This window comes from Haemaphysalis longicornis, unplaced genomic scaffold (genome assembly GCF_048455015.1).
Source record: "Haemaphysalis longicornis isolate Haplotype H1 unplaced genomic scaffold, Haemaphysalis longicornis Haplotype H1 scaffold_7, whole genome shotgun sequence".
Lineage (NCBI taxonomy): Eukaryota > Metazoa > Arthropoda > Arachnida > Ixodida > Ixodidae > Haemaphysalis > Haemaphysalis longicornis.
Genome location: NW_027526422.1, coordinates 156,393,146 through 156,419,556, shown reverse-complemented (window position 1 = coordinate 156,419,556; position 26,411 = coordinate 156,393,146). Strand labels below are relative to the sequence as shown.

The following is a 26,411-nucleotide window of genomic DNA, read 5'->3' as shown; positions in this document are numbered from 1 at the left end:
AGTTGGCGACCCCCAGTACCCGGTTATAGTTTAATGCTAGCACCGCATTTTGTAACACCGTGGCTTCACTAAACCAAACTTGACCCTTTTTTCTTGACACTATACCTTCCGAACATGCCTAGTAACTTTTCGATGGTTGTCGTAACTTTAAATCACACGCTTTACTGTACGCGGAAATTCTTTATCTCAAAATGAAGCGTAACGATCTCCCCACATTCAGGAACTACACACACGGTACCGAGGAAAGAACCACTTTTCGGAGATCCCCCCAACTGAACATTTAACAGTTTACATCGGCAATGTGCACTTCTTGTTGTGTTTTATCTCGTGTCTATTTTATATTGTTTGATCTCGTTTGTTTATATTGTGTTGTATCTCGTGTGTATCGTGTATTTTTTCTCCATTGTTGTTTCAATGTCAAATAACTCTGTATCATTTCTCATACTTACAATTCGTACTTGTATACAGTTACTTTAAGGGAAGAATTGTTGAGCTTTTTGTTTTTTGTGCACTTTGTTGTAGTTTGGTATTCTGTCTAAGATTCTTTATACCTCAATGAACTTTGCAATCAATTCATAAGAAGCATACACCCTTACGTGAGAAGGGGTAGCCACGTTCATTCCTGGTGTCAATAACTTCTTTTTGTCATTCAATAAAAAAGAAGGCGCTAGAAACACTGCTACAACAGGCAAAGAGAACGAAGAGTAGCGCACAACAAACGCCACAAATGACCTTCCTTCCCCTATCCTACAATACCCCTACCTGGCAGCGCACAGACGTTAAACTAGGCTGTTTAACTGCATTACACCGTTACACTCAACCCACCACCTCGGACTCCTCACGTGGAAGCTGTAAATATATAATACCGAATCGGGTGCGGTCTGCACCGTGCTCCCGCTAACCCAAGTGATGAGACACCTACCCCCCCTCCCCTGTGCCGGCGGGCCACAGGCATCTCCGCTACGTTCCCCATCCCAGCAGCCCCAAGGTTTTCCCGAACATTCTCCTGTGGGACCAGATTACACCAGCTGTGGGAAAAACATTGATGTGTTAACGTCACTTGCGCAAGCAACGTCATAATATGCCATCCACAACCCGCCGAACTCCCCTCATAAAAACAGAAATCAACTGCTAAACCTTCATTCAGGAAAGCTGGAACACAGTAGGCATCACTAGTAAACTGGCCTCACCAGAAGCGCACGTAAACACTGCTAAGGCACTTGGTGAACCTCAAATGCTTCCGAACGATCTCACTTCTTTTATAAAGAAGCAAGCCCACCAGCGCACTGACTGCAATCACACTGTTCCTGAAACCAACCCAACATTGCGTCCCAGTATGCTCAACCGCGCCACACTCATAACACCGTTTACCTAACCGCTCACTTGACATTCCAATCCTTGAAGCAGTAGTCAGACCCACCGCGGTGGTTCAGTGGAAAACGCGTTGTTCTGCTGAGCCCAAGAACGCGGGTTTGATTCCCAGCGCGGCGGCCGCTTTTCTAATATAAGCAAAAGGCAAAAACACCCTTGTCTTCAAGATTTCGGCACACAGTAAAGATTTGCAGTCGGGAACATCCACTGCGGTGCGCATTTATATCCTGTGAAGCGTCGGCTCGTTAATCCCCGATAATAAACCGAACCTGTAGTCAGCTCTGTCATATATGACTTCCGCCTCCAGTCAGTCCAAGTTGTTACGATGACTAATAAAATATTTCATTGTGTAACGATCTTTCAACACAGTACTGCAGCGAAGACAAACATGACGCAGTTAACTTGAAGGGAAAAAAATGTAATTTGACAGAAATTGTTCTCCACTAACCACTAAAAGTATGCAGAGGCGAAGAGCAGCATTCAAAAAAGTTATGACCGCAGGCGACTGTCGGTGAATTGAATACCGTGGCATAGCTCTGCGGGCATTTCTCTCGGCGCGTGTGTTTCTCGAAACGTCGAATTACATCCAGAACACTATAGATGGCACAAGTTTATTGTAGTCTTGTGACGTTAGTTCAAAACACTATCGCTATCAAAGAAGATAATGAAGGAACACGCGCTTCACTTTGGAGACGGAGAACACAGAAAACTCAGCCCAGCGCAGCCTGTCTGCAAAAACAAAACATAAGCACACCGAATGCAAGATTAGCGGCATTAGCCCCCCTATAAGAGCGCATCGACCCGACACTAAAATCAAAGACCCTCTGAACAAAGAACGAAAAAGTCCATCATCTCGCGTAGTAAGATTTAGGGCCAACCATATGGACGATTTCGTGCCACGTACTCCTTCGTGATGTTCCGGAATCACCATTGAAAATCACCTCGTAGGTACGTTGGTGAACACGTAAAATTCGGTAGGGCCCAAAATACCATCGCAGAAGCTTCTCACTGTGCCCACGTCATCGAATGAAGTCGAAAGCACACACGATCCTCTGGGCGGTACTCGGCGGCTCGGCGTCGGAGGTTGTAGCGTCCGGCATCCACCAGCTGCTGGTCCGTTGTGTGAACTCAAGCGAGGTACTGGGCCTCTGCTCGCTAAAGTAATCCTAAGACCTCGGCGTTTAGGTCCTCGTAGTCTATGTTCCGAAACATGGCATTAAGCATCGTAGGGGGTCGTCTTCCGTAGAGAAGTCGAACAATGTCATCTGCGTAGTTTCATGGAAAGCCGTGTTGTACGCAAACGTGACATACGGAAGGACTTCGTTCTAAGTCTAATGTTCAACGTCGCCGTACATACACAGCATATCCGTGATAGCATAGGAAGGTTATTTCCACATGGTGGAATTAGAGCTCGTGTGGCGCGATGAACATCTTTCCTTTGGAGAAATGGTCTTGGGGTATCTAATGTCAGTAAAGGCAATAGTCGTGGAAAAAATGCAATGTGCAAGCACCCACCGCCGCAATATGAGCGGGGAGAGTATTTCGCCGTACCCACGAGCACCAAAGAGGGTAAAAGTACGTATCCCCTATGTCATGAATGTCCCTCCTGATAGCTGAGTTGGTATTTACTCGATGTAAATCATGTATGGCCGCCGGGGAGCTTCTATAAATTTGTAAAGCAGCAATTCCAGGGTCTTGATCAAGAGCAGGAGTTAGTGCTTGCAAGTCGTCCCGGATGGCCGTAAGCTCGTCCAGCACTGACGGCCGGGTGCGGCGTATTTCGCAGAAAGACGTTTGACAGGACTCTGGTTGGGAAGTACGTTGTAGTGTTGAGGTCACCACGTCGTCCTTGGCCCCAGAAACCACAATTGCCTGCAGCACCTGGGGTTTAGACTAAGCGGCCAGTTCTTGTGAAACCGTAAAAAGCGTTTCATAATGTCTCTTGAATGGAGTGTGCAGTCGCGCTAGTCGCCTGTTGTCAGTCACCTTGTGGTATAGCACCGTGGCCTGGTAGTGACGCAGGCTAGAGATGTGGGTAGTGAACGACAGATGAAGTTTCCTAACACCGCTGCCTCAGCAACAAACAGGAGTTTATGCATGCGGCCGGACCGACGCTCATGCACAAGCTCATCGAAGGTGTTAACTTGAGATTCAGTTTAAGAGAAGGAATTGGTGTTATCCTAGTGAGGCAAGTGATTGCACGTATTGTGGCTCGATTAATTGCCTCCATTCGAGGCCACTGCACCTTATGTGTAAGGGTTCATGGGCCCAGTCAAGCGGTTAAGTCTGCTTTTAGCCCATGGACCTCTCCAGATGTATTTCTGGGAAATAAACCGATTGATTGATTGATTGATTGATTGATTCAGCTGTTGGAATGGCCCTGGTAAACAAGCACAAGCTGGATACAGACCACATTAATAGACGAGTCATTTTGGCACAAGTTCCACTAGACTTCTGTAAGATGCGTCGGATGAGGGGGAGCATCTTCCCATCTTGCTCGCGAGCGGAATGTAGCCACATAGACGCTGACCCAGCCGCATCAATTTCTAATCCCAGAACGTGAATTGACATGGCCGTGCGTGCAGGTCAGCCACCGAGTTGTAATGCGATTGGGGACACCTCCAGTCGGCGATGGCCCCAAGCGCTGGCGACAGGCAGAATAGCACTCTTTTTGTGGGAAAGTGTTAAGTCAGAATATTCACACCTTCTGTGCCCTCGCTAGGGTTAAGTCCTTTTTTCCCCAGGATCAATCTTCTGCCCACCGCCTCCCCCTATATCGTACCTTATTTTCTGGCACCAAGGTAGCTCCAGCGCAACTTTAACCATTTAACATTAGACGTATCTGTGAAAAGTAATACTACGAAGACAAAATATACTGATATAAAAAAATTTCAATTTACGATGTTTTTAATAAGAGACTTTTGTACTAGTAATAATCTTTTAGAGGAACTTAATAGGAAACTATTTTGTGAACGTTCAGTAATGGAGACAAATTCATGAAGAGGTGTGCGGCTATACATTGCCCCTTTTGTCTAAATTAATTACCTCAGTCATGTTTACGCCCGTATACACGCATGCCAACCTGTTTTAAATTTATGTATTCTTAGCTTACCTATTTTGGGTCGTACGGACCACTGCAACACCTTGATAAACCCCTTTTAGAGATGGTTTCGGGTAATAAACTTTTCAAGTAGCGTTAGCTGGGGATAATGCGTGGTAACGATTGCCGGTATTTGTAAACGACGAAGCCGCAACACGAATAATGTATACTCATGAAGGAAGTTACAGAAATCCAAACATATGCCTCCTAGCTTTGGTCGTTATAGAAGGCTAAGCTGTGTATAGGCTGAAGAGCAGGTGTGTACTCAGCAGTTCAGAAAATGCAACAGGAACAATTTGTTTCAGCGTGCAGATATCTGTTAACCTATTCCCATAACAAGGAAGATAAATTGCACTTGAACCAGGTCTTTCATTTCCGGATATTTTTATGGTATTTTTCTTTATATTGATGATTCTTCAACCGCTCGGTGTTGCCTTGACTATGTTGTTTGGTATGAATAATACATCCACTAGTGTTTCAATTACATTCTCTACGCAACCCTCTTGGTAAAACATTCCTCCGCACTGGAAGTGACATGTTTTAAAAGGAAATCAGTTCGTGATGACTGGGGAATTCGTTCTGGTCCAATTATTAGGCCTGGCTTCATTAAATTGGAGCAAAGAATGTATGCTCTAAGTAAAGACGAATTAACTAGAAAACAGAAGACTGGTTTTAATGGAAACTCCTGCACAGACGCAGAAATATGTTCTCCGTCATCAGGATATACATGGGCTTTTAGTGAAAAATGAATTAGAAAAGATCATCCACGCCTAACATTTTATTGAAGCTACTTGTATGAGCTATGCAATAAACATAAAATATCCTCCGCAACACATTTTTCGCATTTTCTCACGAAATGGCACCCCAATCCACGCAGACAGCAGCACAGATAAAAGTGGGCAGGACAGTTCATCCTCAACAAAGCAATATTGCTTATGCTCCCGGGCGGGGACTTAAGGAACATATTGTACTCATGTTGAAGCTCCTGATACCGCCGAACTGTAAAATGCTGCCGTACTGTCTTTATTGCTCGGTTAATTACCTGAATTGTTTATAATCAAAATTGATTGAATGAATATTTCATTGATAGATAGATTGATTGATTGATTGATTGATTGATTGTAGGGCTTAACGCACCAACGCTACTAAGGTGATGAAGCACTGCATGGTTTAGTGCTTCGGATAAGTTTTGACCACCTGGAGATCTTTAACGTGTGCCAAAATCTCGAACACACGGGCGTATTTCTCTTTCGCCTGTATGAGGAAACCTACCGCCGCTGCCAGAAATCGAAAAAGCGTGATCGTGCTCAGCCGCCCAATTATAGGTATTTCTGCGCTCATAAATCGTCACTGAAGAATACAACAGTTTGCCGTAACTTATATTGCAATATTCAGACAAAATATGAAACAAAACAATTTTTACACATCAACGTAAGCTACCTTACTAAAACTTACTAAATATATGCACAGCGCTATATAATGTCTAGTGCTAACCTTCTGCTGTACCTACAATTCAAGAAATATTTGCCTTAGCTAGCTGAGCTTCTTTTGTCGGTTAATTAGCATTACCACTATTTGCTGACAATATCGGGAGTGTGAACTTTGATCGGGTTTAAAATTGCCCACCAAGAATTTTTACCTTTAAGCAGAACATCTTAAGGATATATATATTTCATGCTCATTATATATAGTTGTATAAGTTCACCGACATACTCGTAGAAAATGTGGCACCAAAGTGAACATAAAGAAAACTGAAAAAAATGTTGAAGTAATCGCGGAAGGCTTGGTATATTGTAATTACAAACTTGGCTAGCGCAAAATGCTGAGTTTGTGCTGCTGCACAGCGCGACTGAGTCATCTGCTTGCGCTACATGCAGTTACCGGCCTTAGTACAGTTAACGTACTCTGGCTGAACTCGGGTGCCCATAGCACGGCCGTATTTCCCGCAGCTTTAGTCCGGCTGGAGTCCGACTACTGCATCTCGGCTGTCCTCCGGTGGCCGCAATTGGGCCGTACACGGGTGGCTTTGGAATGGCCGGACCCCACGGCTGGAATCTGGCCGTAAGAACGTAAGCCGGTCAACTGGCCGACGGACACTGGCCGCTGGACAGTCATGGGAGTACGGCCGTATACGGCCAAAAGGCCCACATTTGGACACGGGCCGAACATGGCTGCCGGAAAAAGGCCGGACAGAAAACGACCGGCCAAAGTACACCGGCTTGATTTAGGCCGTACAGTCCGGTGCTGCCTGGGATCGTGGGGCGACTTCAGTTGGGGAACCTGAAAAGTGTTCTTTGTTGAACGTCTGGAAGTGGTATAGTATGGTTTGTAACAAATATTTATCACATCCGTTATCACTCGGTATTCTCCAGAATATTGAAAAGAGGAGTCTTGAAGGAGCCTTCTTTCGACTCGACGGAGTCCACAACGGTCCAAGTGACAGCAATAAAAACTGGAGGTTTCGGTGCCTGTATTCCAAACACAACTTCTGGGACACTATGTGTGTTTAGGCTACACGTACAATGGGGCGCATGCCATACCCTTCACGAAGATTCCGTCGCTGTGCCGACGATAATGATAGATAGGGTGGATCCACTTAAAATGATTACGGGAATTTTGAGCCCACTTCAAAGTTTACATATTCCAACCAACTGCCCTCTGAGCTACTTCCCTTAAATTCTAAGCAAAGCCGTGGAGCATTCCTTCTCCTCTTGTAAAGTGGTCGGCAATGGTTTGGATATTATGCCTTATTTGCGGATGTCTGAGGCTGTGTCATGCCTGTGTCTCTTTAAGGCTTGTAAACTCTATCTTAATACAAGCTATTTCTTGCAATTATCGTCCATTTATCAGAGTTCTTTGTGATCAGTTGTTTTGGATGGTGATTTACTCCAACCTGTGAGCACTGAGACCTTGTTGGTGTAGGGCACTAAACTCTCGGTATGGGCATGGGTTATATCCCCCTGTAACTGCTGAGCATGCTGGAATGGCGTTTTCGTGTAGAGAATCCTCTTCGTATAACTAACTCCGCTGAACGCTGGATCGTTTTACTGATAGCATTTGCATTGCTTCCACCTTCTGTGTGTTAACACAAATTTTATATCACACAGATGCCTTTCTCGGGTTTCAAGATTTTAACTAAGCATTGATTTATACTTAGCTGCATGAAATGAATAACACAAGCAAAGACAAACAACTACACAACATAACGAAGGCAAAGAGATGCGTAACGCCATTTCTGCTCTATTGAAATTATTTCGAATATGACACCCCGAAACGTCAGCGATGCCACGCGCCGATTTCCCAGTGTTCTTTGTAGAGCCCCACCAACACCATTTATACTTCAAAAAGTGTGTTGTAGACCGGCCGAAATGAATTGAACGTAATAAACTCTTATAATCTCGCTAGAACAGTGACCTACAGTTGCAAATAAAACTGTACAGAATACGGAACGATTTTCCTCAAACGTTTATTGGTGTTCCTTCCAACCACGTGACGCTATTCTATTTTGAACCAGTTCTCCTTCCTTATTTTTCTGCAGCCCTTTCTTCGGCGCGGGCAATTTCTTCTTCAGATCGGGCGCCTCCAACTCCATTGTTGCCCCTCATTGCACCAATGGCCGCTGCGCTTGGAGTTGCGAGGAAGGCTGTTTAAAGACAAAAAACAGGCATGCGGTTGTAAAAACTATCTACTACAAAGCTACGTTCAAAATGGTAGAGGTCGCCGTGTAGTTCAATTGTATTGAACATTCGGCAAAATCCTCAGTAGAGAGCTTGAGCCCACGTATTTTATAGTAAGACTGTTTATTTTTGGGCACCTTTCTAGGAATTCGATAACGATTGTTAAACAAACCACAATAGTTAACTTTTTCACAACCATTTCATAGTGAAGTATCTACATCACTACTATTTTAAATAAAACTTGCACAAAATACAAGAAACACACTTAGACAGTTCGGACACTGAAAAAGTGTTTTCGACCGTAGAGCGACGATGCACAAAAGACAAGTGCAGCAATTTGTGAACTACTCTGAGAACTCTGAGCCCTTTCAGCACTTTGCCCTTGTGCTTTTTTTAAGCTAGGCCTTTTTTTATTTATTATCTGTAGGACTGGACACATCAAACTTTCTATGGCCGGTAATAGTACGAAAAACGACCATATTGTGGGTGGCCACTGTTGGAATACATGACGAATAATTTCAGACATTTTTATTATACAAAACAAAACCTGCAGCTATCCAGCCAGGTAGAATAACCTTTATTCACCATCACTGCTCTGGTTTAACGAAACTTCCCCTTTGTAGTTTTTTTAGTATTTTGCACATAAATTTAGAGTGCCTTCATTTTGAGCGATGGTCTAGGTTCTGAGAAAATGCCTCCTTTTATTATTTATAAGTATTAAGAGTGGAGTTTGTTGTTTATTATTTGTAAAATATGGCCTTCCCCTGAAAAAAATGTCGTCTTAAACAAGTTCACACCTTAAAACAAACGCGCTACAAATTTTCTGCTACTCGTCCGCATAATATTTGGACAGAGAAAAATGCGCTTAATGAATTCGTTCGTAGAGGCGGCCGACTGGTGATATTGGCATAGTCTGCTCTACTTGTAAGAGAAATGATAGCGACACAAAAATTTAGAATTGAACTAAATGGCAAAGAAGTGATTTTCACATTAAATCTTAAAACATAAGGAGCTTTACCGAGGATGACAGCGAAGAGAAGCAGAATAGGTAGTCTAAAAACACGAAGCATGGTGCGTCTTCTGTTGAATAAAAACACGTGGAATGCACAGTTTCATTATGAGGTGGAATACACAGATTCAGAATACACATAATCACCTTGCTGTCACATTTTCACTGAGTATGCTACGCAAGGTTATTCTGCTGCTATACAAGGTGTCCCAGCTATCATGCACTAAGATTTATAAAACGAGTAATGGCGTAACCCGAAGAAAACCTCGTGCGTAATGTTTGCAGTATTGTGGAAAAGCAGGCAGCATATTTAATGCCTTTTTAAACAGACCCCAGGTTAGTTATATAATTGATAAAATTACGTATAAAGAGCAATTCTCTACTGAGTCATCTGACATAGCTTAGGCTTTTGGTGATTACTTCCATGAAATATACAATGATAGCCCCAACGTATCTTTGTACCCCCTTACTCACTGTTCCCAATCATTCTTTTTTTCCCTGTAACCTCCGATGAAGTCAATTCAACAATCCTAAGTCTAAGACACTGTAGCGCTGGACTTGACAATATATCGGCGTTTCATTTAAAGCTTGCTGTTCCAGTTATTTCTGAACTATTAAGTAATATAATTATGTCATTTTTAAATGCGGTACATTTCCGAGCTCACTAAAAAAAAGCTAAACTGACCCCGGTACACAAAAAAGGTGATACGACAGATGTCCGTAATTATCGCCCTATTTCAATTTTGCTCTCCATTGGTAAACTTATTGAAAAATTATTTTTGAAACGTATTAACAAGTACCTCCACAAATTTAACTTGCTAAAGCCTTGTCAATTCGGTTTCAGCGCTTGTAGTTCTACGAATTCAGTTTTGGTATTATTAACTGATTTCTTGAAAACTTCCATCGACAACGGTAATTTAGTAGTGTCTGTATTTCTTGATTTTACGAAAGCCTTTGATACTATTAGTCATGTTATTTTATTTAGCAAATTAGAATCCTTGGGTATCACAGGTGCTTCCTTAACCTTCATCAAAGATTACCTACCTAAGCGCGAACAATCAGTGTGCGTAGGGGGCGCTAATTTCAACCTTAAAATAATTATTGAAGGGGTACCACAGGGTTCTATTCTTGGGCCCTCACTGTTATGTATCTATATTAATGATTTGCCTTACTGCCTTGAAGATTTCAAAGTTATTCTTTACGCTGATGATACCACTATTTTCATTTCGCATAAATCATTAACTACTCTTATCAATATGTTGAACAAGCAACTGGCTAATGGTGTTGAACGGTGTTGTTTAATGAGCCCTATTTTAAATCCACTGAAAGCTCAGTTCATGGTTTTTAAAACTTCTCAAATATGGTACCCTTTATACCACAAGTGTCCATTGACCATCATTTTATCCCTGCATCTGAGTGTGTGTGTTTTCTGGGCATAAAATTAGACCCTTATTTGAAGTTCACTGATCATATTCTTTACAATAAACAAAAAACAGCATTTGGTATAGAAGCGCTCATCAAATCTCGTCCATTTTTTTCACTTGAAGCCTTATTGTCTTTATACTTTGCCTTTATACATAGTCACATCACCTATGGCATTACGTCTTGGGGAAATACATATAACACGCATCTTTCTTCGGTACAGCACATTCAGAATCAGGTCATACGCATTATTACCAACAGTTCATTTTATTCTAATGCTACTGCACTCCTTCAGGCTAACTGCATTCTTACTGTGTCTGGCTTGTTTAACTTTCACTTAATCGTAATGTTATTTAAACAGCTTAACAAACAGCTTGCGTTGGATTTATTCGACCCTAGATTACTCACTAACACCATTAGCACTAGGTTCAAAACAATCAACTTTCTTTTACGTAAATGTAACACGAACTATGGCAAACCGACATCGTCCTTCACGGTAAAATTATTATGGAATAACTTGCCCTATACTATAAAATCATCATCTTCTTTGCATGCATTCAAACATGAACTTAAAAACTTCATCTTGTATAACTAGGTTGACGACAATAATTAGTTCTAATGTTAAAGTGTGCCCGTAATTTAAAAATGTTTGTAAATTTAGGATTTCTCTCTTATGACATAATTATGTCTGTTTGTATAACTGATTACCATGCACTTGTGTCGCATTGAGGATGCCTAATTGTTTGTTTGTTGTTGTTTTCTAGTACTTTCACTATTCACTTTTGTTGTGTAATTTTGTTTGCTGTATAATTAATCTTTTCAATGTTATTGTTAACCTAGGGTCCCGCTGCAGTCGCCCTACTTTGGGACCCTCATCTGCATACTACTGACTGTGAACTTCGTTATTTTGAACAAATAATAAACTGAAACTGAAAACATATTGCCCTTTGAAGGCCCCATGAATGTTGAAGCCGATCTAACTGTGGCCACCACACAAAGCCTCTCACAGCCACACAGCCATCCTTAACTTGTGCCCGAGTAGAGGCGCATTTATGACCAGTCTCAGTAGCCATCTCAGCTTGAAATGTAACCAAAGAATTTGTTGAATCCTGTTTCTAAGCACAAACGTTTCTATTCTACGCTATTGTCGCAACGTGTCGACTATACCAATAAAACCTGATATTCACAGAGAGACGACTTGCCACTAGGAGAGTATCAGGAGGAGTAAGATCGCTATGCTTTAAGATAGATGGTGACAGCTAGTCTTTGGTTTGCTCGTTAGTTTCATGAGAACCCTTATCACGACCACAATATTGATGGGTCAGTGGCTGATGACAATGACTATGACTAGCCTTGGTATCTCTGGAGATGCAGGATGGCAATTCCTATTTATCTGAATGAAAAATCATGACACCTCTTCAGCAACGAAGTCCCTTTCCTAGCAAACGACTGTTTTTTGAGCCATATTGAGTGACCAGTGAGCAATCTCCAGCTGAAGCCCACAATCTATGGTTCTGCTAATGTTGTTTGTGCTACACCTGCATGAAATAGATGATTGCCTTTTTGTTCAGCCTAGTTAATGTTCATGCTTTAGCCATTTGGAATATTCCTTGTCAACTGCCCATCACGTTTGTCGCAGGAAGGCAAATCAGTCTACCAGTTATGCTAAATTTAGCTAACAGCATTCTTTTAACTTCCCATTTCTCTCTGCCGCACTTAGTTGTTTACGCCTTGGTTCAACTGTAACCTAAAACTTCTCTCGGTCAAAATGGCCTCGAAAATGAATCACCACGTCTCGACAATGAATGCCAGCAAGGCCCGAACCCCGCCCCCTGCAAATGTTTTGAAAGGTAGTTTTGTAATAAGACAAAACTTCATCATAATGTTCCACTTCCAATTGTGCCAGGTTATGTACAGTAAAAAACAAAAACCTGGCTTGTCATATTTTTAAAAAGCATAGCATCATCAATTCCTCGTTCAAAACTGAATTCCATATCGCTGATCCGTAATAGAATATAAAACAAGAATGCACCAATTGCAGTGCTTGCTTGTAATACTTTCGAATACAAAGATAGCAGTTTTACTACCACTGAAAAGTTTTAAAGTTCTTAAAAATCCGAAACGAACCTTCTGAACAAGCAAGCTAGTCGGCAAGCAAGTGAAATTATGTGAGTGTCTATCAGCAACAGAATGCAAGGAAGAAAGTCATCAAGTACCACTGACAGCAAGAAGAGCATGTTTTAGGAGATTCGTTAGGAGCTCAGGTGTGTTAATAGAGACAGCATGACCCAGCCTGCTTGTACTACCCCCCTCCCACCCCAAAAAAAACCACAGCTTGAATTCAAACCCACACAGAGCGATAACAGATGATTACTGCTCCATATTGACTAAGCTGTGGGCACAGGCACAACCCCTCAGAGATAACATATACACATGGCAAGGCCTATCCAATGTTGCACAGTCCTGTTTTCTTGTTCACCTTTAGCACCCCGAGGTGCCTATCTGAGGATTTTTTTAACAATGCTTGTGCAGGAAGCATCCATATAAAAGGTACATTTATCTGAGTACCAGCGAATGCATTCTTTCAGGCAGCAAAAGAAATCACAAATGTGTGGTCGTGCTGAAGCTGGTCTGCTACTTCACCCTGCGAAGAAGTGCTCCAAATACTTAGGTTGTACGCCTCATGATAAAATATTCAGTTTATTTTAAATCAATAGCTCCTAGATCAGTGGTTCTAACTATGAATGTGCTGTGGAGCTTTCTCAAGCTTGCAAAAAAATGGAGGTCTCCACGGTGAACTATAGAGATCCAATTCGTAATGTAGAGGTATTCGCAATTGAAGCTGAGGTCACCCACGCAAATTAATGTCTGCCTTTTCAAGCTGACTTCTATGCTAATGCATCTCAAATTGCCAAAAGATTTGCTCTTGCAACTAACAGGTGCCCAAGCAGATATATGGTGCCTCTTGTGTGTATGGCTTTTTGCACCGCTGGCAAGTTGGGCAAAAAGCCAAGTTCCCAGACACACTACAAAAATTTCCAATTAGGCAAGACAGAGAAAAAGGAATGCAAATGCACAGCCTTTGAAGGTGCCTGCAAGAAGTTTTTTCATGATATCGTTCTACGTTTGGATGCAAAAAATTACAGTGCTGCAAGTATGCTCTGAAATGATACCGTGATTCATGTCTATTTTTGCCTGACAATTCCTGCCAGGCTTGTTTGAGACAAACGTGCGTTATTATTTTCGAGGTTGCATGGGGTTCTTTCAGAACACGTGCAAGTGTTTCTCTTTTTGACTCAAAAACACTTTGGTATTACATGATTTTGTTAACTGCTATTTCTTGCTTTAAGATGCCGGCTTGCATTTATTCAAGTGAGTGGGCGCACAGTTAAATATGCAAACCCTTACACTGCCTCTCCCCTACCTTGGTGGCTCACTTTCATAAAAAAAGTGCAGCTTTTGCGAGCTGGACGGCTGTTGCTAGCTGTGGCAATACTCACTTCTGCTGGAGGGGCAACCCGGTTTCCAAACGCAGTTTTGCCTTGCACAGCACAGCCTACCCTGCCTCAAAATTTATGGAGTGATTTAACTCGACCATGTATCAGGATCTGCCGAAGAAAATGTAGTCAGAAAATAGTAAATTCATGCTGACAGGCACACACTGTTTCAGTTATACTTGCAGATACCTCTACCTATTTCCCTCGTGATGTTAAATCCAAAGCTAATTTGTTACGGCTTGTCTCTTCAAGTAGGGCCATCTGTCATAACTTAGTCATACAGGAAAGTTCTTCACTGGGTCAGAAAACACTTTCTTTTTTTTACAGTAGTGATAAAATAGGCGTGTCAGTCATCCGCATTCCGACGCCCTAATATTCTGCGCCACCTGCTGACAAGCATGATTGGTGCATAGGGTCATTTGTAGCCGTAACCGTTACTACAGCCTTCTTAGCTAACGTAAACCTCGTTCATGGCACCAAATCACTTATGATTGCATGGTAAAAAAAAACAGTTTAAATGGAAACGCTATTCTCGCAAACATACCAACGCTACATTCCATACACACCTGCCTTAATTAACGTTAACGTGATTGTAGAAGTTTCCGTCACGCAGAACCACGGCGCATTTTTTGGAGCTGCAAGCTCCGTGTGAAAATCGAGTGTCAGATGATTCGAGTCATTTTTGTGTATGGTGTTACAATTGATTATGACAAAGTTATTACCAACAAAAGAGTGTGAGCATAGCTCTTCAAAAAAATGATGTCCCTTCTTGTGTCCGGCAGACGTGTGTCATGCTAGGGCAAACTTGGTTCTCTACCATTAGAGCATGAATTTTTGTTTTTATTACGTGGCCTTAGCTGGCGATTGGCAGGCCCCGATTGTATACCGACCCCTCATTATCCTCCGAAAGGGGATAAAAACATTTCGGTTTGGAACCACGTCGCCGTCGTGGACCACACTATATGCATTTATTTGTTCGATAGGCTCATACCATCTTTTACGTATGTCAAAAATTCCTTAATAGGGTGCGCTGTTAGAAGATGTGGGGAGTTGACTCAAGCGAGCAAACAACCCCCCACCCCCGAATCTACAGGGCACAGGTGTCGAAGGGGGTGGCCGTCTGATGTGTGGCTTTCGCCGACCAGAGCGGTAAGAATGAGTCAGAGCCTTGAACAAAAACAACACAAAGACTTATATTTGGATAGGCAAACCATCAGGAGCGTTAACAAATAGATATTAGAAAATAGGCCAGGTAAATAAAAGAACACGAACAGTTCGATGCATATGAGAGACAGAGTCCCACAATATTCACCGACCGGGCCTGCTGATGCACCGCTGTCGGAGGCGATTCGGCTACATGTGATGCGTGGCTTCGTCGTAGGCCAGGCCATCCGAGACGATCACCGTGATTCGAGGCACGGGAGTACGTTGGGGTCCTCCAGGGAGCGAGTCACCGATGGTGCGGTGGACAAACTGGCAGGTGCCGTTGTTACATCACGACTTACAAACGTAGCTATCTTGTTTCGGCGCAAGTCTCTTTTTATAACTGCGCACTTCGAGGAGAAAGAGGGCACAATCCGCAACGCGCCCGCCACCGACGAGCGCACCACTTCCTTCTTTCTCCCTTCTGAATTATTGACGCGCCTTGCAATGGCAAAGCAACGCTCGCCCCTTGGAAAGAACTCGAGCTTCGGTGAAAGCTGAGCGGCGGAGTTTTTATTTTGGTATTTTCTTGCCGGTGAGCCGGCGAGTGGGTTCGTGTCCGCCGCTTCGTTCGAGCGAGTTCCACCATTTTCTTTCTTCTCTCAATAAAAGTTATTACTACGACTACTACTACTCGGGGCGAATAGAACTGAACTGGTTGAATGAATCGGACGACTGTAACGAGAATTAGGCACTGTACAATAAAAATAAAAAAATATACGGTACTTTTAGACGTCGTGCGCTCGAGTTTGTGACAACGTACCCGTGTGCGGCTCTGTCCTGAAGTTCGAAGAAACTCAGGCGAGTTGCGTTCCTTTTCTCGTCTTGAATTACGCTTTCTTTTAAATATGAGCGCCCTCTTTCCCGACTTCTCTACCTTCCTTCCCGCTCTCGTCTAAATGCTTTGATTTCGTCAGCACGAAGTAACCGTCACGTTGCTTTAAACGACGGCGCGCGTGACAAACGATGACATCTCGAATGCCCTGTTACAATCCAGCCTACAAAAGAATGTGAATGCATACCCGAAAACCCACAAACAAGTAAAATAAAACGAGTGTGCGTTTTTTTCTTTGCCCGTGCGCGTACGCGCTGTGTGCGGCACGGGTACCCGGCTACTTCGCTGTTAACCCTATTCAAACGTTTTACAAACGCAACGACTGATGAGAGACCACACACAAGAGAGCTTTCCACAGCTGTCGCCGTAATCAAAAGCTGTTAGCGGCTGTTCCTGGTGTGACAGGGGCACATGAAAATCTTTCCACCAAATGGCACTACTAGTCCTTCTCAAATAAGAAAATACGATGGCCCAAGGCGAGGCTTGAAGCGCCGGCCGCACCGAGTCACCGGCCGCGCTTCGTTGACAGCACGGAGGTAGTTTACATCCGGGCCGCAAGTCGTGCCGCCAGGGCAAGTAGGGTCGCTGCAGTCGGGTGCGTTGGCGCGTCGGAACGAGAATTTAAATCGTCTATATATGCGCAAGCAAGCGAAGCAGATGAACATAGCAATTGTTGGCAACGGCCAGAAATGTCTCTTTGTTAGCAGCAGAGTTTGACAACACCTATCGCCAAAATAAACAGATTAAAGCTGATACACGCAAACAACACAATAATAAAATGGCGACTACCCGCTTGAGATGATTATCCCAGATGGGGAGTTTAATGTGTAAGTGGCAGTATACAAGGAGCCAAACGCCATCTCACAAATGGTGGTGTGTCGTTTTAAATCCTCCCTTTTGCTACACAAACGGGCAACTGTATTACCATGGAGGTTCGTCCATTTTTTTATACCATGCCTAGGGAGTACATTTTTTGCTATTGGTACTTTTCAGGGTACATAATAATTAAAACTTCATTTCCGGCTAGTTTGCGTTTACAGTGTATTGTCCTCATCTTTTCACTAATTTTAACTTCGTCACCGTTTCCTGGCATCTCACAACAGTCGGCTTTGAACAGTTTAGAGGTAAAATTGCTCAGCTTGGTTGATTTTTTCTTCGTAACTGCTTCCCTTCCACCACTTCCTCTTTTCCCCCTTTTTGAGTGTTTCTTTGTTATCGTTTGTGCGAGCCTGATAAGGTGTTCTAAAGAATACACAGTTTCTAGTTACTGCTTCCCTGTGCGTTTTGTGTGTTTATTCATCTCAGGCCTGTATCGTAAGCCTAAGCAGCGTAGTATCTGACCCAGGTTTAGGAAGGTAATTTTAAACAGAGCCAAAAGCTAGTATCAGTGCCTCAAAAGCACCCACTTATGCCACACCCCATCCGGCGACACCAAACACTTCGTCAGGCAGACCTGCGCGCAGATTGTCGATCACGTTCTTTAATAAAAGGCCCACCCGATTGCTAGATGCGTGTCGCAAGGGGTGTAGCGCTGCCATTCAAATATTGCTCGATGGCCATCCATGCCATTCAGGGTCAGGTACATGATGAAGAATTTTCGGCACAAGCTTTTACACCTCAGACTAGAGAGCTGTGCCCTGTCATGGTGCATAGTAACAGTCAGGATAGCAGCCCCCAGCAAAGAGCCAAATCTATCCGACCACTGCACGACTTGCGCTGCTGCTGTCACTCGTAAAATACAAGTGTGTTCTCTCAGTTTCTTTTTTCTGTGAAAGACACACCTCAAGGACTCTGTACCATCCTTCAGAATTTCGTTAGCGAAGAAAAACAACGGGAAGTACGAATTTCATATTAGGGAACTGCCAAGAAACAAAATCACTAAGATCAATCTTTCCAGAAACACCCTCATCCCAGTAAGATTATTCAAAACAACTATACGCCTCGAGCGCGGCCTGTAGGGGCGCCACTGAAATCCCCCTAGCGGCCCATTTCGAAAGCAACCGCGGGAGTCCACGTCCCGCTCCCCACTGTCGCCGCTGCTTTTGCGACACGTTCACGACCGAGCTTTACCGTTTGCGGGCGTTTGAAATTTATGTTTCTCTGCAGCAGTCACTCTGTTGCCAAATGGGGTGTGTTTACGAGAGTGTAAACGTTTTTGACGCGATCTTAGTGTGGTATATTCGGTCTGTATAATGCCAGGTGTGTGTCACAGGCCAGCGTGGCGAAACCGGCGTATGATGGAGCCGATTGTAGTTACACTGCCCGGAATTTACTAGCAGTGTCTTCGTACCCACCGGTTCCTCAGATGTTCATGCTACGGCTATACACTGCGATGTAAATCAGTTCTGTGCGCTTACATAATCAGCGGAGCACTCATACCTTACAGCACGCCAGTTACGTTTGCCAATATTATACCTTGATATTGATCACCACCAGTCTGTGTTGATTCCGGAAATATTCAAAGTACGATGGACAATGCATAATTAAACTCGGGGATCAGCACACGACAGAGTAGTCTTGTCGTGAGGTGAGCACCCGCAAACATTCATCTGCTACATATATACTCTGCGAGCAGCGCGGAGAGGGCTTAGAATATAATCCACGTCCGCGACTAGACGCTTCTTCGATATATCGTCATATGGCAAAGGGAGCCTGTAGAATAAAGCAGAAGCGGAGATCAGAGGGTCTTTTCACATGCCACACTCCTCCAACGACCCCTTTAATCGCTTGTTGAACTACCTACCCTGTATACTTCCAAAAATGCGTCCGCCGTACGATCAGCCGTTCGTTGAACTCGAAAACCAAAAGGACAGTGAACGCGAGATTTGTGTGTGTGATTACTGAAACGTTCATTCCTTGATACCGCTCCGCATTTGTACACAGCATTCCCCTCGCCTCCCCCCCGCATATGTTTCGCGAAATAGTAGTGCATTTCGCGTATAGTTGGTCTGGTGAACCCTACGTGGCTTAAGTTTAGACGAACGTCTTTAGCATGTCAGAAGCTGCACTGTTTTTTTTTTCATGTCCATTAGAGCTATTATGTTTTTTCCGCACTTGCACAGCATTTATTTTTACGTGGTTTCATTAACTTGCCTTGGTTCTTGCTACGAGGCGTGCGTGGGCAAATAAATATTAAGCAACGCACAGGCTTGGAATATACTTAAAGTTTTCGCATGGTTTATATTGTTAAAAAAGGCATAAGTTATTGTCCGGGATTGGATAATCATATCTCTGAAACATATTTTTCTGCAACGTATATATTCGAAACGATGCCACTATCGTTCCCGTCAACGCCGCGTCAACGCCGCGGAGAAGCGGCGGCAGGTGGCGCAGCTATCGCAAAGCTCAAGGCGTATAGCCAGCACTTCTTGACCCCACATCCAAACTAATGCCTTCTGTGCAAGCTTCCCTGAATTTTGTTCTCAGAACAGACTTAGGATGCACCAGCCTGCACCATTTTTTCTAGCCAGTCATCACTGTACACCTAGCTGAAGGTCGCACTCGGTACTTGTAAACCTTCAGCTCCAGGTGCAGACAGGATTTCATACACAATGATACAACACTTACATGCAGACACACTTGAAACACTTCTTCACCTCTACAATAAAATATTTCTTTCGGGGCAGTTCCCACGCTCTTTGAGGGAGGCCATAGTAGTGGCTTTCCTAAAGGAAGGGAAGGACCCTTCCTCTCCCGCCAGTTATCGCCCCACTGCCCTGACAAGCTGCCTGTGTAAGCTCTTCGAGAAGATGATAAACAGGAGACTCGTGTACTTCTTAGAGTACAACGGTCTTCTCGAGAGCTGTCAGGCAGGCTTTAGGGCGGGGCGATCTACGAACGATCAACTCGTTGGGTTAGAGTCATATATTAAAGATGCTTACCTCCATAAGCAGTACTGTATGACAGTATTCTTTGATCTTGAAAAGGCGTACGACACTGCTTGGCGGTACGGCATCCTCAGAGATTTGAAGTGCTTTGGTATGTCGGGTAACATGTGGAACACGCTTGCCAGTTACCTCTCTGAAAGAACGTTTCGCGTGCGAGTTGGAACTGCACTCTCTAGAGTTCATGTGCAGGAAAACGGTGTTCCGCAAGGTGGAGTTTTGAGTTGCACGTTGTTTATTGTAAAAATGAACTCTCTTCGGAAGGCTCTGCCACCAACCATTTCCTGCTCAATCTATGTAGACGACGTGCAATTATCCTTTAAGTCTTGTAACCTGTCTCTCTGCGAGCGCCAAGTCCAGCTTGGTGTTAACAAGCTAGCTGGCTGGGCAGATAGCAACGGTTTTAACTTTAATCCAGTGAAGTGTACTTGTGTTTTGTTTTCGAAAAGGCGCGGCATTCGGCCGGATCCAGACATCAAACTCAATGGTGTCTCAATTCCAGTCAGAAATGAACACAAGTTTTTAGGTGTAGTCCTTGACGAAAAGCTCTCGTTCATTCCACACATAAAAGAACTTAAACATAAATGCTTAAAGGCCATGAATATACTCAAGGTTCTCTCCCACTCTTCATATGGGACTGACAAACAACTTCTTTTACGTGTTTTTACCAGCCTGATAGGTTCACGATTAGACTATGGAGCGTTGTTTATGGGTCAGCAAGTAAGACATCCCTCAAAATGCTGGACCCAGTGCTTCATCTGGGGCTCCGGTTGGCATGTGGCGCCTTCCGGACTAGCCCGGTCGAAAGCCTCTATGTGGAGTGTAATAAGTGGAACCTACAACGTCAGCGAGCATACACAGATCTTCTTTTTGCTTTTAAAATTTCATCTATGCCACACCATCCTTTTAAATCAGCTTTTTATGATACGTCTCAGACTGCACTACTCCTAAACCGACCATCGTTCTCTGCGCCCTTCTCTTACAGAGTTAGAGAGGAAGCGTCAGAGCTTTCTGTCTCCTTTTTAGACATCATACAAAGTTCTCACACAGATTTTATAGCACCATGGCATCTCCGCCCTGCATCATGCAACACATCCTTCACACATGTAGACAAAAACCGAGCTCCCACATGTGCAATTCTGCAGCACTTCTTGTATTTGCAGCAGAAGTATCAATTTTCTGAATTTTATACGGACGCCTCTAAAACTGCCACCTCTGTGTCCTGCGCGGCGCATGGGCCCGGCCTTAATGTCACTAGAACTCTTAACAGTAATACCAGTATCTTTACGGCAGAGGCTTATGGTGTATTTCTTGTTGTTAATCATATCCTCCACAGTCACATCCCACAATCCATTATATATACAGACTCCCTCAGTGTGGTGCGGCCGTTGTCGTCAAAAAAGTCTTCAAAAAATCACGTTGTAAATCTAATAGTCAAGGGTATTATGTCGGTGTATGTACACAAATTTGAACTGGTTCTTTCCTGGGTCCCTGGCCACAGTGGTATAGCCGGGAACGAAGCAGCGGACCGAATGGCTGCTGCTGCTACACTCTCGAATACAGTAGACATAACCACATTACCCTACACCGACGTGAAACCACACATCAGACAACAACTTCGCAAAACATGGCAAACACACTGGAGTGAACAAACAGACAACAAGTTACACGTAATAAAACCACACTTGGGACCATACACCACCGACACACGTAATAGATACACTGAAGTCGCCTTGGCTAGATTACGGATAGGGCACACTGATGCAACGCACTCGCACCTTCTCACGGGGTCTCCAAGACCTCTGTGCAGCAGGTGCGGAGAGGCCCTATCCGTGATCCACATCCTCATACAATGTAAGGCACTCGACATTACACGACGAAAACACTTCCCACAACTACACACACGACATATTCCACCACACCCGTCATACTTCTTAGGAGATGAAGGCATGTTCTCTGTTCAGCGAACCTTAAGGTTCCTATCTGAAGTTCATTTCTTACAACTCATCTCTTATCACCCATAGTTTTACCCCTGGTCCTATACACCAGCCACCGTATTTACCTTTTAACCACTCACGTTCTTCACCCTGGCCCTTTACACCAGACGTGCTCATAGTATTTAAATGATTTTTTCCGATTTCCATCCTCATCAAATAACTTTGTATTTGGCGCTCTTTGCCCATGTCGGCCTTGCGCCATTAAACTTAAACAATCATCATCATCATCATTGTACACCTAAGCCGACCAAGATGTCTTAACGGTAGTAATTCCATTATGTTATCACTACATCCTCCTAACGCTCTCATTTATACTTCAAAACATTGAGGCCATCCGTTCGAAGTTCCGGCTAATGACAGCAAAAAGCATCTGCTTACGACAAATCTTGAACTAACTGCGTAACACCGAGACCAATTCCGAACCCCCAGTAAAGCAAAAAGCCATGACACTCTTTGAACACACGAAAAATGCTACCAATGCAAGCAGAGGCTTACTCGCCTCGAGCAGGTCATATACAGCGAGGTCAACTTCTTCAAACCCTGCTTAGGACCCAAACTGAAACGCTAACTCTAATGAAATCCCTAAAACAGTCTGCGTTCGGCCACTTGCGTACCATTGCTGTGGCTTTCAATGCCCTAATTGCGTCTATTTTCAAAAACTTGACGATGACTGGACGTTAAGTGGTCTTTGCTAGCAGTGGAACTCTCGTTTTTTCGCCCATTGGTAAACAAGCCATAAACACAACACCTCCCTATACCCCTCGACTTCGTAACCATATTCACCGCAAACAACGGAATTTTATACCTACCTTCCGAACATCCACAGTAAATTTTCGATGAACGTAGTAACTTTAAACCACACGCTTTGCTGTACCCGGCAATTCTTTATCTCAAAATGAAGTTTAATGCTCTCAACACAAGCTGGAACTACACACACGGTACCGATGAAAAAACCACCTTTCGGAGATCCTCCTAACTGAACATTTAACTGTATACCCCATCAATGTGAACTTCAGGTTGTGTTTTATCTAGTGAGCATTTTATTTTGTTTTATCTTGTTTGTTTTTATTGTGTTGTATGTCGTGTGTATCACGTATTTTTTCTCCGTTTATGTTTCAATGTCAACTCACTCTGTATCGTTTCTCTCACTTACAATTCGTACTTGTATATAGTTGCGTTATGGAAAGAATTGTTGTGCTATCTGTTTTTTGTTTACTTTGTTGTAGTTTGGTATCCTCTCTAAGATTCTTTATACCTCAATGAACTTTGCAATCACTTCATAAGAATCATACACCCATACGTGAGAAGGGGTAACCAGCGTTCATATCTGGTGTCAATGATACATTTTGTCATCCAATAAAGAAGAAGGCTCTAGAGACACCGCCGCACCAGGCAAATCAAAAAACGTATAGCGCACAACAAATGCCACAAATGACCTTAAGATCCCCTGTCCTACAATACCCCTACGTGGCAGCGTATAGACCTTAACATAGGTGGTTATCACTGCATTACACCATTACACGCAGCCCACCAACTCAGCATGCCCTAGCGGACGCTGTAAACATATATAACAGGGTGGCTGCTGTTTGGGCCGTGCTCCCGAAAACCCCAGTGGCCGGAAACCTACCCCCCTCTGCCGGTGGACCACACGAATCTCCGCTATGTCCCCCATCACAGCAGCCCCAAGGCTTTCCCGAACTATCTCCTGTTGCCCGAGAGTCCAGCAGCTGTGGGAACCACATCACAGTCTTAACGTCGCTTGCGCACGCAGCATTATAACATGCGAACCACAACCCGCAGAACTCCCATCATAAAAACATGAGAAACGAACAGCGAATCCTTTAAGCAGGAAGGTTTGGACACAGTAGGCGTCACTAATAAATCGGTCTGCAAGAAGCGCACGTTCATCAAGTGCTGGGACACTTGATGAACCTCAAATACCCCCGAACAATCTCACTTCTTGCATAAAGAAGCCACCCCACCAGCGCACTGACTGCAATCACACTCTTCCTGGAACAGGGAGATAATAAATGAAACACGCGCTTCATTTGGGAAACGGATAACACAGATAGCCCGGCGCAGCCTGTCTGCAAAAACAAAATATAAGCAAACCCAATGCTTGATTCGCGGCATTAGCCCCCCTGTAAGAGTGCATCGACCAGATACCAAAATGAAAGACCCTCTGTACAACGAATCCACCTTCTTGCGTAGTAAGATTTAAAACGAACCATGTGGACTACTTCGGGCCGCGTACGCCTTCGTGATGTTCCGGAATCACCATTGTAGATCACCTCGTAGGTAAGTTGGCCAACACGTAGAATCCGGTCGGGTCAAAAATAACGTCGCAGAAGCTTCTCACTGCGTCCAGGTCATCGAATAAAATCAAAACCCACACAGGATCCCCTTGGGGTACTCGGTGTCTCGGCGACAGAGGTTGTAGCTTGCGGTATCCGCCAGCGGCTGGTCCTGTGTGCAAACTCGAGCGAGATGGCGGGCCTCTGTTTGCTGAAGTAATCCTGGGACCTCGGCGTTGAGGTCGTCGTATTCTACGTGCCGAAGCAAGGTGTTAAGCATCGTAGGGGCCGACGTCCGTCGACAAGTTCAAACAATGTCATCTTCATAGTTTCCCGGAAAGCCATGTTGTACGCAAGTCCTATGTTCAACGTTGCCGTACATACACAGCATATCTGTGATCGTCTTGCTCAGATGTTACGTTAGCCCGTTCGTATCAGGGTGCTAATCCGTCGTTCTTCGGTGATCCCTGTTGCTGTAGCGTAATATTTCTTGCATAGACTACGCTGTGAAGGCTCTTCCATGGCCGTGATTAGGACTTCAAGGGCTCCAAGTCGCCGACATTTTTGTTTTATGAAGACGCCGCGACTTCTGTGCAGTCACTCTCTGCAGAGCGGCTGTCTCTGCGTAGGGCATCTTGTAGTCTGTCGCTACGACAATTCACTCCTTCTCGAATCGTGACGTAGTAAATGGGCCCAAAAATGTCTATTCAAATCTTTTAGAAGGGTCTCGATGGGGTGCCGATCGGCTGCAGAAGCCGGAGTGTCTCTTCGGTGGCATTTGTCGTCGCTGGCAGTGACGGAAGCTCCGCACATCGTGGGTGACGTTGGATGTGAGGCTGGGCCAGTAGTTCATCACCTTGAGTTTCGGAAAATGGGTCGTCGTTTCACGCTTTCGAAATTTGGTCATGAAAGTCCTGTGTGGTGTTTAGAATGAAGGTATTGTGTGGCCTTTAATATGAAGTGAGAACCCTTCCTTCATTTGCTCACCCCGTGCTCACTGAAATTTCTAATTCGGAGAAACCCCCCCCCAAGATGCTCCTGTATAAATACCTTCATTTCTCAAAAAATGAATTCAGAGAATCGTACTTACCCGATTAAAACCTAACCTCAGGACCATTTCTTTTCCCGCACTTTATAAGTTCGGAGCACACCTCCCTACTTATGACGTAAAGCTGCACCTCCATACTGAACTCCACCAGCACCCAAGTCCCAAAGTACAGTGTCTCTACCTACACTTTGATTCAGAAAATGCTCTCAAAGATGTAACTCATCAAACCCTACCTCGAGGTTCCACCAGCCGAGCTCCGGGTAGACGTGCATGTAACTGCGCAAAAGCTCTCTAAAATTGCATGGCCAGCGAAATATCGTGTTTCTCAAGTTCCCGACCTACAAACTCCCACCACTTTTTCGCGATAGTGTTCGCGTTGGTATAAATACTATGTCACAACATTAACTCCCGTTTCGCGAAGAAACGCAAGGAGGGAGCGATGATGAGGTCCCCAAATCCAACGATGAAGGTCAGGTGGCCTGCCAGGGTGTATGCCTGTGCCTCGAAGGTGTCTTGTTTTCGCCGCTTCCAATGACGGGCAAGCCCACAGCAAATGTGCTGTTTACGCGTCTTCGGCAGGAGCCGTGGACAAGGGGAGATCTGTACGAACAGGGCACTGTAACGGGGTGGCCACCCCCGGGTAACAGCGGGAGAGAGGGCTACACCAATAGGAAGGCTTCGCTGCAAGACCTCTTCCCAGCGAGCCAGTCTGCTAGAGAGGTCCGTTCCACATTGTGGATTAAAGCCCGTGTGGCGCGATGAAGATCTTTCTTTTGGAAAAACTCTCCTGGGGTGTATAATGTCAGTAGAGACAATGGTCGTGAAACAAAGGGCTTGTGGCAAGCACCATCCGGCGCAATATAAGCGGGGAGAGTATTTCGCCGGACCCACGAGCGCCAAAGAGGGCAAAGGTACGTATGCAGTATTTCATCAATGTCCGTCGCGATTGCTGAGTTGGTATTTACTCGACATAAATCACGTATGGCCGCCGGGGAGTCCCTATAAATTCAGAAAGCAGTACCTCCAGGGACTTGATGAAGAGCAGGAATCAGTGCATGCAAGCTGTCCAGGATG

At 44.3% G+C, this 26,411-nt stretch overlaps 1 long non-coding RNA gene across 1 annotated transcript; it reads right to left on the bottom strand.

The window, feature by feature from the left end:
- Positions 1-7,921: 7,921 nt before the first annotated feature.
- LOC144145358 (uncharacterized) lies at positions 7,922-9,231 on the bottom strand. Its single transcript, XR_013317480.1, has 2 exons — positions 9,167-9,231; positions 7,922-8,114 (listed from the first exon to the last, which is right to left on the bottom strand). It is a non-coding gene; the product is annotated as an uncharacterized LOC144145358 (long non-coding RNA).
- Between the last annotated feature and the right edge of the window lie 17,180 nt (positions 9,232-26,411).